General features: G+C 37.3%; 1 protein-coding gene across 1 annotated transcript in view; it reads left to right on the top strand.

Annotated features, from left to right (window-relative positions):
• The first annotated feature begins 5,936 nt into the window (after positions 1-5,936).
• The window catches only part of LOC107600677 (cysteine/serine-rich nuclear protein 3), a 59,453-nt gene continuing 49,563 nt past the window's right edge, over positions 5,937-15,826 (top strand). The window contains exons 1-2 of the mRNA XM_016292634.1: positions 5,937-6,083; positions 7,036-7,067. The gene's annotated coding sequence lies outside the window, so the exon portion shown is untranslated. The remainder of the gene's footprint in view (positions 6,084-7,035; positions 7,068-15,826) is intronic.

The following is a 15,826-nucleotide window of genomic DNA, read 5'->3' as shown; positions in this document are numbered from 1 at the left end:
GATCCACCTCATAGTAACAATCCTGTCAGATCGCCCATCCTTTGAGTGAGAGTGTAACGTTACAGGTCGGCCGATCTGGTTTTGTGGTTAAAGTTAACCTTTTCGACATGTTTCGGTGTTGTCGTTGCTCAGCAATGGCATGGACGCGATGTTGTCTGGGGATTTGGCAAAAGGAGAGTGGGACAGTGGGCGGTGCTCGGGGTGGTGACTGAAAGCAGTGACTGTGTAGTTCTGACGTCAACTTTTTACGGAAGTCACAATGGTTCGTGAAAAATCACAGCTACTTTATGCAGGCTGTGTGAATTTTACTGTGGACTGACTGTTTTGAAACTTATATAGTAGTTAAATAGCCCCAAGACCTAAGTTATAGTGAAAAATTGTTTCAGTTTTGACAATATGGGACCTTTAATCATCATAGCACAACTGCAATTCTGACATTCAATTTCTTTATACAACAGCGCAGTAAATAATTTATTAATATCATAGTAACTTATATTTCAGATGAACATGTCCCATTAATTCCTATGTTTCTTCTCTGTCAACGAAAGTAGTACCAAAATAAACTTGTCAACAAGCAAAATACTGACTGAAAGCCGGCCTGGACCATAGTACATAAGTGGAGCGGATTGCCTGCCCGCTCAAAGCGTTCTGTAATCGCACGGCTCAGAATCCACTCCGGATTTTCAATTTCCTCACTCGTGAGAGAAACCCTTTCCGAGCGATCATGAAACTAGAGAAAAATACAGACGCTCTACTCTATCTATAGATATATATATCATTTAAAAAAACTATGTATGAAAAAAATTCTATATTCAAAAAATCCACTCTAAAGCAAAAACGGGCCTCTTCCATTCTTACAGCAGCCGAAACGCAGCAGACATGCATAATCACATGACCCATCTTTATGTTCGTCACATGACTTTATCAATTCAGTCTTTGAAATATAAACAATTATTATTATTAATCGTATTTTGTGTAACAATGTCAGTAAAAATAAAATACATTAAAATATCAAGGGCACACATTCATATTATTTATTTATTTATAAGGACAGCGCACATCAATCAACATTTCTGTAAATGTGACAGTGTTAGCCAGCAGGCTAACTTTCAGCAGCAGTCCTTTGGCAAGATGTTTAAAAAAACTTTAAAATAACAAAAAGAATAACAACAACAAACAGCAAAACAGCACATTTTAACACAATAACAACAATCAGCATTCCCACACAATTAGCCATACAAGCACACAAAGCGACAACACACTACCTTAAGTAGGTACGTAAATGCAGGCATGCTGGATAAACAGTAAACATACATAAAACACATCAGATGCAATTATGAATTAATAAAATAAATAATACCACACACCTAAATTGTATAACAGCACTATAAAAGAGCTGAGTTAACAAAAATCATACTATTTTAACACAAATTAAAAATCATGCAGTTTTGAAAAAAAAAATTATTGTGTACTTTACCAAGTCTTGACAATGAATTTGAGGAGTAGTTGACATATTTTATAGTGCATACTGTAAAATTCGCCCTGGACTGAAAAGGTTCACACAATAATAGACCAAATGCAAATGACACAACTAAAGTCAATCTAAATTGGCATTCACAACCCATTTTACTTACGTTACTTTATTTATTATAAAAATATAGACTGTAACTTTTATTTAACCATCAGTAAGTAACTGAATCAGATATTCATGTTGAGTTCAACAATTATGCATAACAACTTCGGGTTAGAAAACCTGAATAGCTATTACTGGAGTTTCACGGCAAGTTCACCAAAGGTCTGGCAGCATGGTTTTCTTCTGAGGAAAATATTTATACTATTCAACTGCAATCCACAGCCAGCTAGATCCATCTTCTACTTCTTGTATATTTCTTGCTAAAATAAGTCTGTTGAAGTTACCCACTGTTTTATATTTTCAAAGTATTGAAATGTTGAACTCATTGCTAATATGTGATGTCTTAACTCAGACTGAATCTTCAGCAACATTGTAGATTTATGTAGGTTTATGTGCTGATGATTCTGGAATAGAACATGACTTTCTCTTTATTAGTTTACTTATATATGTAATTACATATATATATATATACAAACACACACACACATATGTATATGTATGTATTTACAGGTGCATCTCAATAAATTAGAATGTCGTGGAAAAGTTCATTTATTTCAGTAATTCAACTCAAATTGTGAAACTCGTGTATTAAATAAATTCAATGCACACAGACTGAAGTAGTTTAAGTCTTTGGTTCTTTTAATTGTGATGATTTTGGCTCACATTTAACAAAAACCCACCAATTCACTATCTCAACAAATTTGAATACTTCATAAGACCAATAAAAAAAACATTTTTAGTGAATTGTTGGCCTTCTGGAAAGTATGTTCATTTACTGTACATGTACTCAATACTTGGTAGGGGCTCCTTTTGCTTTAATTACTGCCTCAATTCGGCGTGGCATGGAGGTGATCAGTTTGTGGCACTGCTGAGCTGGTATGGAAGCCCAGGTTTCTTTGACAGTGGCCTTCAGCTCATCTGCATTATTTGGTCTCTGGTTTCTCATTTTCGTCTTGACAATACCCCATAGATTCTCTATGAGGTTCAGGTCTGGTGAGTTTGCTGGCCAGTCAAGCACACCAACACCAGGGTAATTTAACCAACTTTTGGTGCTTTTGGCAGTGTGGGCAGGTGCCAAATCCTGCTGGAAAATGAAATCAGCATCTTCAAAAAGCTGGTCAGCAGAAGGAAACATGAAGTGCTCCAAAATTTCTTGGTAAACAGGTGCAGTGACGTTGGTTTTCAAAAAACACAATGGACCAACACCAGCAGATGACATTGCACCCCAAATCATCACAGACTGTGGAAACTTAACACTGGACTTCAAGCAACTTGGGCTATGAGCTTCTCCACCCTTCCTCCAGACTCTAGAACCTTGGTTTCCAAATGAAATACAAAACTTGCTCTCATCTGAAAAGAGGACTTTGGACCACTGGGCAACAGTCCAGTTCTTCTTCTCCTTAGCCCAGGTAAGACGCCTCTGACATTCAGGAGTGGCTTAACAAGAGGAATACGACAACTGTAGCCAAATTCCTTGACACGTCTGTGTGTGGTGGCTCTTGATGCCTTGACCCCAGCCTCAGTCCATTCCTTGTGAAGTTCACTCAAATTCTTGAATCGATTTTGCTTGACAATCCTCATAAGGCTGCGGTTCTCTCAGTTGGCTGTGCATCTTTTTCTTCCACACTTTTTCCTTCCACTCAACTTTCTGTTAACATGCTTGGATACAGCACTCTGTGAACAGCCAGCTTCTTTGGCAATGAATGTTTGTGGCTTACCCTCCTTGTGAAGGGTGTCAATGATTGTCTTCTGGACAACTGTCAGATCAGCAGTCTTCCCCATGATTGTGTAGCCTAGTGAACCAAACTGAGAGACCATTTTGAAGGCTCAGGAAAGCGTTGCAGGTGTTTTGAGTTGATTAGCTGATTGGCATGTCACCATATTCTAATTTGTTGAGATAGAGAATTGGTGGGTTTTTGTTAAATGTGAGCCAAAATCATCACAATTAAAAGAACCAAAGACTTAAACTACTTCAGTCTGTGTGCACTGAATGTATTTAATACACCAATTTGACAATTTGAGTTGAATTACTGAAATAAATTAACTTTTCCACGACATTCTAATTTATTGAGATGCACCTGTATATATATATATATATATATATATAAAGATACTAAATATTTCAATGCCTTTTTGAAACGCTTACAGCTAAATCAATACAGTGAATAGAATATCTTATCTAGTGAATCTAATTTTAACTCAGATTGCAGTTCCTTAGGAAATCTAAATCAATGCTGTTAATGCCTTTTCCCGTTCTTTCTGTCCGTTCTCTCTTTATCCTCCCTGTTTATTGCTCCAGATTTCTTGTTAGACACCTGTTAGATCTGCTCTGTGTCATCATTGCTCATTGCAACTCAGGGCATATTTTGAACTGTAAATACAAAGTGACCGATCACGTTCACTTATAGAACCAGGGGCATGAGGTTAAGGGGTCACCAGGATAAAACAGTGACATTAAGATAATTTACACCGTGATTCAATCCATTTAAAACAGCAGGAGATCAGCAGTGTGGATGTGGCATCATTCATAGCTGCCTCAATCACAATAATCAGCACAAAAGCTTCTGAGTGCAACAGATTTAAAATGACTCATTACTGTGTTCCATTTATCTTCCAAATCTTTTGATAGCTGCTCTTCACACTAAATCCTACGTTGGGAATTTGAGTCAATTGTGGTGTATTGTTTATGGATTAGTCACATGGCACCTAAACCCCCAAATCAGCTGTGTTTCCAGTACTTAATGGCTATTCTTGAATCATTTAATGAGAAGGTGAATCAGATAAAACATAAACGCCTGTCAATACAAGAATCATATTGTTTGGCAAAAATGTCATGATTCATGTTTAATATCTCATCTTAGGCAAAGAGAGTGCTAGATTTGTGCAAGCATCTGTATTTGATATACTCTTATAGTTTTTATTCATATTTTAAATTTGATTTTTTTTTTTTACACTGAAATTTTTAAGTTTCAGTAATGTTGTTTTATTACTATTTCTTTTGTTTCATTATTTGTATGAATATATTAAAAATATGTAGATATCGTTTTTATTCGTTTTTATTTTGTATATTTATTTATTTTATAACCTCACGTTAAACTAAATGAAAATGAGAGAAAAAAAGTTTTATTTCAGTTAAAGTTTAACTGTTTTAGTTAACACTGACTTGAGCTCCTCATTCTTAGGATTACCCATTTGAACAAACCTCTATCTGTAAGTATAATCATACCTCAAATCTTAAATCATATGGCTTGTGGTGAAAAAGTGTGTTACCTTTCTGAGCCAGCAGACTTTGAAAAGCTGAAAAGACTCAAGCCTTATCAAGTGATCAGAATATGATAGAGGGGAAAAAACACACAGTATTTGGTGTATTTCGTTACTTGCACATTACATGGGGAAATAAAAATAGTGTCTGTGCTATTCCCAAAACCTGCCACTAGATGTCAGTATTTAACAACCAGTAAAAATGATCACTAAAGTCACACAGAATGAAATAGTCACATCACATCTTGATCAAAATTTTGTCAAGTTAATCAAAATGTACACTGATATAAAGAAACTTAATGATAGTTCACTGAGAAATGAATCACTCTCTTTTTCCTGAGTCACATTAAACGATGCATTATGTTTTTATTATAGCCTATATATTGTTGTTATATAATTTTAATGATGTTTATGTTTTTTTTTATTATTATTTTATGTCTTAGACGGAGGCTTTCAGGAATAATTCATCTTTATTATTTGCATTTATTTATTTATTAGGTTCATCATTCTCAGTGGAAATGTCATACAGTCCTACTCTTAAAAAGGTTTAAACATTATAAAAAAAAAATTATTTACAAAATCTTGTGTGAGTTTACCTTTCCAAGCGATTTTAAAACGCCCTACACAATGCATGTCTCATCAGCATCCCGCACAATCCCATTTGAACAGCCTGCCACACACCCACGTGTTTTTATGAGGAACAATTAAATTGGCCGAAACCCAGGAGACGCTCGGAAGACACTTGCTTGGCTCTCTAGTGGCCGCTGGCTCACGCTCAATCCCCACTGCAGCCACTTTACGAATCCTACTACGGGGAATACCTGCTTCTTAATATTCAAGAGCAGAGCCGAGCCATTGGACGATAGCAATAGAACGTCAACACCGCCTAATTAATATTCATAAGCCAAGCGTTCTCCATTGGAAGGTAGCTCACTAGCGTCAGCACTACCTAATTAATATTCATGACCTAAGCCTTGGCAGTAGTAGGATTGGTAGTTTGTGGGCTCGCCTGCACCATTGTTTCTTCTGTCGGCTCCTGCCGTTCATGTCAGAGGTGTAGCTGCGACAGATGCCGGTTCTGCACGAATCCAGCGTTCCACTGTAAAGCTAGCAGTCCAATCTGAGATGTGTGTATGATACAGTATATGATGAAAGATCATCTGACGGTGATTTATCATCAGTATGAATGGTAAGTCGCCCGTTTATTCTCTATTGTCAGTTTAGAATGGACGCGATAAAGGTGTCTTATTCGTACATTTTGATCTATGCAAGAATTGTATATCATTCGATATATATTTTTTTCCCGATTACTTTTAAGTGTTTGATAACCAATATGCAGAACCGATTTTTAATTATTTAATTATTTTTAATTCCCTGTTTTCTAGATATTTATAGACTACAACACTGAAAATGCTTGAAAAACTGTGAACGTAATAATAATAATAATAATAATAATACATTTTTTATATTATTTATTTTTATATTTTTATTATATTTACTATTATAATTAGGCTATTTCACAGTTTTAAATTATAGATTGTTACTGTAAGATATTATGTCCAAAACATATTCAAATATTTTGAATCACACTTTTTCTGTGACAAACATGTTTTCAATTTTGGCATTCTGGCACTATAAACTTGAAGCACGTATGTATGTGTGTGTGTGTGTGTGTGTGTGTGTGTGTATATGTATATATATATGAGGGAGTATCTGTATGGCAATGATGTGTGTGACCCCTCTCACAACCCTGTTCTCCTGCCACTGAAAATCAGTGAACCAGAGCTCCAGAGAGGAGGCAGGCTGCCATCGCATCTCTCCCTGAGAACGTGCAGCTGTGTCAGGCAGTGCTCTGCTTTGCCCTCCTCCCCTGGGAATACTCCCTCCAGTAATGAGGCAGCATTCATAAAGGGTTTGCGTCGGCCCACTCCACTGCCATTGCTGTAATGGCTGCTCATTCCCATTATTGAAGGGAGAAAACAATAATAAGCAAGCAGAATGATGGTTTAAAAAAAAAATTGTTAGATTAAATACGGGCTGCAGTCATGCTGAACTCTTTTTCCCTATAATCATAACATTGTTAATGGTTGTAATGGACAATTTCGGTTTGAATAAACCTTCATTTATTTATTTTTCCGCAGAATATTAACGCCTGTCCCATTCTGCATTGAAGGTAAGAGAATTTATTTTTTTTTGGTAAAATGTTCTTGACTCTCAAAGTGGTTTGTGATTACCTGTACATTATTTGCTTGGTTAAAAATAGAGCACAACTGCTGTGACAGTCATGCATCAGTAATATTACACATTTATGCATTTAGCAGAAGTTTTTATCCAAAGTGATTTACAGGTTTCACTGGGAATCAAACCCAGTAACACAAAAGCTCTTGCATTGCTTATGCAAATTGGATAGCAATACAAGGACAATGTTGCTTGATTTTTATGAAAACAACCAATGTAGTTGTTCTGAGGTCTCTTTAGCTCGAGATTGAGCGCATGCACATTGAATTCAGCTGATTTGATGCTTATAGTGTCTCTGTTCAGATTAATAATTGATGAGGGTCATCAGTCATTTGTCTTTCTGGAGAAATGCCCTCGAGTCAACATGAAGTCACAGTTTGCAATCCGTTTTAGCTCTGTAATGTGACACATTTTTAAGTGAAACAGGATACTGTAGAAAAAATAAAGGTTGGGATTATCTTCTCTTTTCTTTTCTTTTATTATTTTATTTTATCCACCCTGCAACATATTTGCTGATTGAAATCCAATACTTGTTTCTAACAAATGTTGAGTGCTGATTCCAAAAACATTGCCTGTTTTACTCTGTACATGACTTTCCCAAAAATATGATGCATTTCATAGCATTTTTTGCTTTCAACAATCATAAGGTGAATAAGTCTTGCAGTATATCTTAATCATCAGAAAAACTGCCAAAAATACATGATTCCTGTCTTCCTCTGAGCCAGATTACAACTATTTGTTCAATTCTCAGGTAATTTTTACATATATATTTTTTCAAATTTGAAAAAGCATCTTTTGTGGAAAAAAAAAAGTATATGATGAAAAGATTTTATTGATATTTTTAACACAGCATCATCAAATTCAGCAATATTAGAAATGTTTTGCAAATCAGCTGAGATTTATTTTCAAGGTGCTGGGCTTTTTTGTGAATTGATTGGATTGTGAAATGTTTGATTTCATGATGGATTTAAAGGCAGCTCTGATTCATTCTTCTGTCATACATTGAATCTGCTGAATAAAATCACGTCTGTTAGACTGAGTGTTCATCTGTCTCTCACTAGAGTGAGTTTGGAGCTGGTTTATAATCTTCAGGGACATGCATGGTGTAACGGTGTGACAGTTTAACTAATTAAAGACTGTAGCAGTGTGAGCTGGAGAAGGTGTGATTGGGAAAAGATTGGTCCATAGAGGCCAAGCTGTATTCAATAGCGAGAGAGAGAGAGACAGAGAGAGAAAGACACTGTGAGTCTAAATGTGCCGCTGCAGCTTGTTATGAACTTCCTTTGTTGCAAATCCACCAACTTCTTTTGACATCAGGAAGAGACCAGCTGAGAATAGCAGCGCTGCACAGCATGAGCAAACACACACATACTCACTCACATACACTCTCGCACACACATGTTGGGTTTCCATGTTTTATGGAGACATTCCATAGGCGTAATGATTTTTATAGTGTACAAACTGTATTTATAAGCTTGTTTCCTCATGGGAACCAGGTTGAAAACTACTGGTATTACTATCCTTGTGGGGACATTTGGTCCCCATAGCATAGGGAATACCATGACCACATCTGTTAAGCATCTGTTATGCTTAAAAAATACTAATTAGAGTGTTTGCTAAGGCAACTGTTTTACTCTGTACATGACTTTCCCAAAAATATGATGCATTTCATAGCATTTTTTGCTTTCAACAATCATAAGGTGAATAAGTCTTGCAGTATATCTTAATCATCAGAAAAACTGCCAAAAATACATGATTCCTGTCTTCCTCTGAGCCAGATTACAACTATTTGTTCAATTCTCAGGTAATTTTTACATATATATTTTTTCAAATTTGAAAAAGCATCTTTTGTGAAAAAAAAAATGTATATGATGAAAAGATTGTATTGATATTTTTAACACAGCATCATCAAATTCAGCAATATTAGAAATGTTTTGCAAATCAGCTGAGATTTATTTTCAAGGTGCTGGGCTTTTTTGTGAATTGATTGGATTGTGAAATGTTTGATTTCATGATGGATTTAAAGGCAGCTCTGATTCATTCTTCTGTCATACATTGAATCTGCTGAATAAAATCACGTCTGTTAGACTGAGTGTTCATCTGTCTCTCACTAGAGTGAGTTTGGAGCTGGTTTATAATCTTCAGGGACATGCATGGTGTAACGGTGTGACAGTTTAACTAATTAAAGACTGTAGCAGTGTGAGCTGGAGAAGGTGTGATTGGGAAAAGATTGGTCCATAGAGGCCAAGCTGTATTCAATAGCGAGAGAGAGAGAGACAGAGAGAGAAAGACACTGTGCGTCTAAATGTGCCGCTGCAGCTTGTTATGAACTTCCTTTGTTGCAAATCCACCAACTTCTTTTGACATCAGGAAGAGACCAGCTGAGAATAGCAGCGCTGCACAGCATGAGCAAACACACACATACTCACTCACATACACTCTCGCACACACATGTTGGGTTTCCATGTTTTATGGAGACATTCCATAGGCGTAATGATTTTTATAGTGTACAAACTGTATTTATAAGCTTGTTTCCTCATGGGAACCAGGTTGAAAACTACTGGTATTACTATCCTTGTGGGGACATTTGGTCCCCATAGCATAGGGAATACCATGACCACATCTGTTAAGCATCTGTTATGCTTAAAAAATACTAATTAGAGTGTTTGCTAAGGCAAGCATCATTATTACTATTTCTTATATGAAGTATTACACGTTGCCAGTACACACTAGCAACCACATAGCAATGTGCTAACAACTGCTCAGAAAAATGCATGTGTATGGCAACCACTCAGAAAACCACAACTGTGTGGCAACACCCTAGCAACCACCTAGAACACCCTAACAACTGCATGGCAATGTCTTGGCAACAACCCAGAACACTCTAACAACTGCATGGCAATGCCTTGGCAACAACCCAGAACACTCTAACAACTGCATACCAACAAGTTAACAACCGCATAGCAACATGCTAACAACTGCATGGCAATGACCTAGCAACCACCCAGAACACCCCAAAAACCGCATAACCAACATGTTGTTAACAACCACTCAGAACACCTTAGCAACTGCATGGCAATGCCCTAGCAACCACCCAGAACACCCTAGCAACCACATACCAATATGTTAACAACTGCATAGCAACATGCTAACAACTGCATGGCAATGCCTTAGCAACCACCTAGAACACCATAGCAACTGCATATCAACGTGCTAAGAATAGCATTGCAATACCTTGGCAACAACCCAGAACACCCTAACAACTGCACACCAATGTGTTAACAACCACTCAGAACACCTTAGCAACTGCATGACAATGCCTTAGCAACCACCCAGAACACCTTATTAACTGCATGCCAATGGCTTGGCAACCACCCAAAACACCTAACAACTGCATACCAATGTGTTAACAACAACCAAGAACACCTTAGCAACAGCATGGCAATGCCTTAGCAACCAACCAGAACACCCTAATGACTGCATATCAATATGTTGTTAACAACCACTCAGAACACTAGCAACCACCCAAAACACCCTAACAACCACTCAGAACATCTTAGTAACTTTCTGGAAATGCCCTAGCAACCACCCAAAACACCCTAACAACCACTCAGAACACCTTAGTAACTGCATGGCAATGCCTTGGCAACAACCCAGAACAACCTAGAAACCGCACAGCAGTGTGCTAACAACTGCATGGCAATGCCCTAGCAACCACCCAAAACACCAAACAACTGCATACCAATGTGCTAACAACCACTCAGAACACTCTAACGACTGCATACCAATATGTTGTTAACAACCACTCAGAACACATTAACAACAGCATGGCAATGCAATGGCAAACAGCCAGGACTCATTAACACTGCAGCAGTGAGTTTTGTACAGATCTTTCCTCAGAAAATGTGCTTTTTACTTATAATTCCCATAGACTCACTTTATATTATACCTTTGGCTTTTTTTTCTGTGAGTAGGGATGAGGACATTTCGTCAGGGTTTGTTTTTCCTCTGGGAGCATTTTCTGAAAACTGCAAAATCTGCCCACACAGTCTTACTGTATCTACAGACTTGCACACTTTCACCTTCAGGAATATGTATTCAATAATAATATCATGCACTTATACTTCAAGAAATAGTTCCTCCCAAAATGGAAATGTTATCATTACTCACATACAGTCTAGCTGATCTTGAACTACATTATTAATACGAGACATTTGACAGAAAGTCCAAGCTGCTCTTTTCCATTTAACAAAAGTGATGGTGGATGGTGTTTTATACTGCCGAACAGTTCAAAACGTGAAAAGCACCATAATAATAACATAAAAGATGATGTTTTAAATATTTAATTAGGTCTTCCGAAGTCATCTGATACAGTAGATTGAACATTTCTTAATGAACAAAAAATGAACAAAATTACAAAATGTAATATTCAAAAGTCAATGTTCTTACCCTCTCATGAAGCTCCCAAATCTCCTTTTTCTCTTTTTTGACAGAATAATTAAATCTGGAAGAGAGCGAGAGAGAGGAGAGAGAGAGAGAGAGAGAGAGTGTGTGCTGGGTAGATTACTTACAAAATGTAGTCCATTACTGATTCCAAATTACATGACAAAAATTGTGGTTAGTAGCATAATCCATTATATTACTTTAGGTAATATAATCAGACTGCTCTTTTGATAACATATAGATTACTTTTTACCTAACTCGTTTATCACATTGACTTAAATAGGATAATCGATCACACTTTAGTTTGGAGATCAGTTCTCACTATTAACTATGACTTTTGTCTCAATAAACTCCTAATTTGCTGCTTACTAATAGTTAGAATTGGTCCCAAAATTAAATGTTACTGGATAAACTTATTACCATATTGATAAAAATACAAAGAGAAAGAAAATATATTCCAGTCATTGTTATTAACAACATGAAGTGCATTAAAGGGGTCATATGACATGATATGATATTTGTGTATTTGGTGTAATGAAATGTGTTTATGTGGTTTAAGGTTAAAACACATTATTTTCCACATACTGTACATTATAGTTTCTCCTCTATGCCCCGCCTTTCTGAAACGCGTCGATTTTTACAAAGCTCATTCTTCTGAAAAGCGAGGTGTACGCTGATTGGCCAGCTATCCAGTGCGTTGTGATTGGCTGAATACCTCAAGTGTGTGACGGAAATGTTACGCCCCTTACCATACTGTGATGCCATCTCCCGGCACGGCGAGACAAAACCAATAAAACCCATTACAAACGAGGCATTTGTTGCATCCAGTGGGGACATAATTGCTGATTATAATGACTTGTACTGTGTTTTTACGCGTTGCATTGCATATCGCGCTGCGTAAACATAAAACCATGTCTGCATTTGTGATCGGAGAAACGACAAACAACAAGCGCTACTCGTGTTTGAATCGTCAGTGGCAAATTCTTTAAATATAAAAAATGTACTTACATAAGTATATAATTACTCTATATGTGAGTCAGAAGCACCAGACTGTCTTTGCAAAGTTGGAACTGCCCCACTTTATAGAAACAGCCTTTGAGCACAGACCCATTGTAGGCTATGCAGAACTGCAGGTTCAGGAAACAGTCCTACATAAAATGCGTCACACAGCGTCACACACGGCGGGCTTGAGTGAGCGGTGGCCAGCGGGCTAAAGTGAGGAACGGCCAGCGGACTTTAGAAAGGCGCGGCTGGCGGATTCGACGAAGGAGCGTCCAGCAGGCTTGCGGCAACCACATGTGACGACCCTGGGCTGGACTCTGCTTCGTCCACGGTGCAAGCCGATCCGGCGATCGACAGCGTGAAGTTGTTGTATTTCCTCAGCGATCAGCACGGATCAGCTCTAGGCATGACAAAGCGATATCGTCCTCTTTTGGAAGACCAAACAAAGTAGTTTCGCTTTCACAACGATACACACAGCGCCTTCACGACATGGCGGTGGCGGCAACAACAATACTACAGTGAGAATAAAAGTTACGCCTTCTTTCTTTGCGTGAACATTTGGGCGGCGTTATGCAAATCTTCCCACACAGTGACGTAGACATGTGGGGGCGTGTTAGAACGAGCCGTTTAGGTAGGTGTGGCTGACTCTTAACTTTGATAAAGAATACCTCTTTGGTTTTGAGACTTTAGTCTTTGCAACTTTACAGATCTTCTTTATGCACCAAGAGCTTGTAACACTCCAAAGAGAAAGGAAAAATTGAAATCGCATCATATGACCCCTTTAAATATTACATTGCATCAAGGTTTCCCAAACTGGGGTTTATGAAGGAACTGTAGGGGGTTTGTGAGTTTAATGAAAGGCTAATAATAAATTAAATTATAAAAATGTAAAATTTTAAATCAAAATAAAACACTTACTAAAAAAGATGAAATATTTTATTTGTTTATCTGCATGTCATGTGACCATTACCCAACATCGGAGAACCATGAACATGTGTTACTTAATTATTAATTTATTAAAATGTCAAGGGCTGCTTCAAGTGAAAGAGGTTTGACTGACAAAAAAGTTTGGGAATCCCTGCGTTACATGTAAATATGAAATAACATGAATTTGTGCATCTTAATGTATTTGAAAAACAAAAGCCTTCAAACGACATAGTAATGCATGGTTAAATAACACATTGAGTGATGATTCAAATAAAAATGTATGTGTTCATCGGTATGAAATGTTGAGAAAACACTTTTAAAAATTGAAACGATTTTTGTAAATCCAGTGGTCAAAAACTGTGTGGCCCCAATTTTCCGTGTAATTATAGGCACCTGACTAGTGACTGATCTCTGTGTGAATGTCCACAAAACTGGAAGACTTTATAAATGTTTATAAGTAGTAGGCTATTTTAGAAAGGAGAATTTCAAAGATGAAAGAAGAATTAGGGAAAATCAATCAATTATGAAACAAATGTGTGAATAATATGTAACCAATAAAATGTTTTAGTAATTGTAGTCTGATACAAGTATTTTGAAATGTCATATATATATATATATATATATATACACAGTAAAAATTAGGCTTCTGATTGAGAAAACGAACCCTGTCATAAATTACAATAATGAGGAATATTTCAGTGAATAATTACTTACATTTTGGTGTTTCTAGGAAGAAAGAAAATAATACAGCTCTCATTGACACAAGGCTGTGAGATGCTGACAGTTTCCATGTCTTGAGTGAACTACTGCTTTAATCACGACTCCTGCACATTCAAACGCACAAGCCGGCTCTCTTGCCTACACACCTTTCAGATGTTTTCAGATCATGATCCAAGAGCTTCGGTGTTCACACCACTCCTGACTGCATCTGTTTATCCTTTCAAATCTTCCCCGTGGGAACATGATTTAATTACTCTATATGACACACTCAAAGGATACGGCAACATTTACAGAATGGATTTCCATTCTGTTAGGAGAGGCTGATTAAGCTGGGTCATTTAAATAACTAAATATTCCATGCATGGCTCTAACACGTGCACAGATGGCAATGATGCCAGAGCGCCGAATCCTGTCCATTAAAGATTCACAGGAGAGGTGGTGCGCCGTTTTCCCTGATAACAGCCTGGCGTTCTGTCTCTCTCCGCATGACGTCTTCACACATGCACTTACATGCATGCAGCCATATCAATTTGCTTCCCTTTTGTATTGGAATGGCTTTGCATATAAATGTGACCTGGCAATCTATTCATATGGACTTGTACGACACCTTGTAAAAGGTCAAGGAAGCCCGTGCCCTGGTGGAAGAGGACAACCAGCAGCTGGTGGACAGATAGAAGCGTCGGTTTGATCGATGAGTGCACTCTGTACTACAACATGCATGCATGCCTTCAGGAAACGGACCGAAAAGGGAAGAAAGAACAATGAGCGGAAGAAAGAATGCCATAATCTGTTTCTGATATACAGAGCAAACGCAATGAGGAGAAACAAAGCCGTTTCCAGCCAGCTGGCTGCAGCAATATTGTGGTAGTCAAGTGAAACATACAGGGTGGTTCCTGCACCCTCAGTTCTGGGCTGTGTTTTTATAGGCGCGGGTCCATGCTTACATTTCTGTCTCTGATATGGGAATTCTTTCAGATGCATGGTATATTACACTGCACCGCTAACTTTCTAAACATCAATTATAACATGCAGGACTGGGCCTGTTGGGCCAGTAGTTCAGATATGTACTGACTAGTGGTTCAACGGATCACAAATCTCACAATTTCGGATCACATTACGGTTTTTGACCCACGGATCGGATCATTTTTCGGATCAGCAAGAAAAGAAATTATTCAAAAATTCAATTTAACTTGCTTTCCATTTATCACTTAAAGCAAAGTACTTCTTTGATACCACAGCAAATACTACTAGATTAACTAAGAAAGTTTAAGCATGATTAAAGAGACAAGAGAACAGCCAGTAAAAATAAGAACAAATACACAAATTACAAGCATAGATAAATACAACAGAATATGTTACAAATAAAATAAGGTTGGTAGTATTCAAATACAAAAATGTAATTATTAAGGAAAATAACACCGCATAGTGTTCACTGTATAAATTAAATATAGATTTTTATCACAGCTGTTTTGTTGTTTGATGATCATTAATGACAGCAGCAGTATTTATAGGCCGCTGTCCCTTTAAACGGTTAGTTCACCCAAAAATGAAAATTCTGTGTGTGTGTGTGTGTGTGCATGTTTATGTGGTTTATGAGGACAC

This window comes from Sinocyclocheilus grahami, unplaced genomic scaffold (assembly GCF_001515645.1).
Source record: "Sinocyclocheilus grahami isolate Dianchi unplaced genomic scaffold, SAMN03320097.WGS_v1.1 scaffold289.1, whole genome shotgun sequence".
NCBI lineage: Eukaryota > Metazoa > Chordata > Actinopteri > Cypriniformes > Cyprinidae > Sinocyclocheilus > Sinocyclocheilus grahami.
Note: the sequence above shows the minus strand (reverse complement) of the source record. Positions and strands in the feature narration are given on the sequence as shown.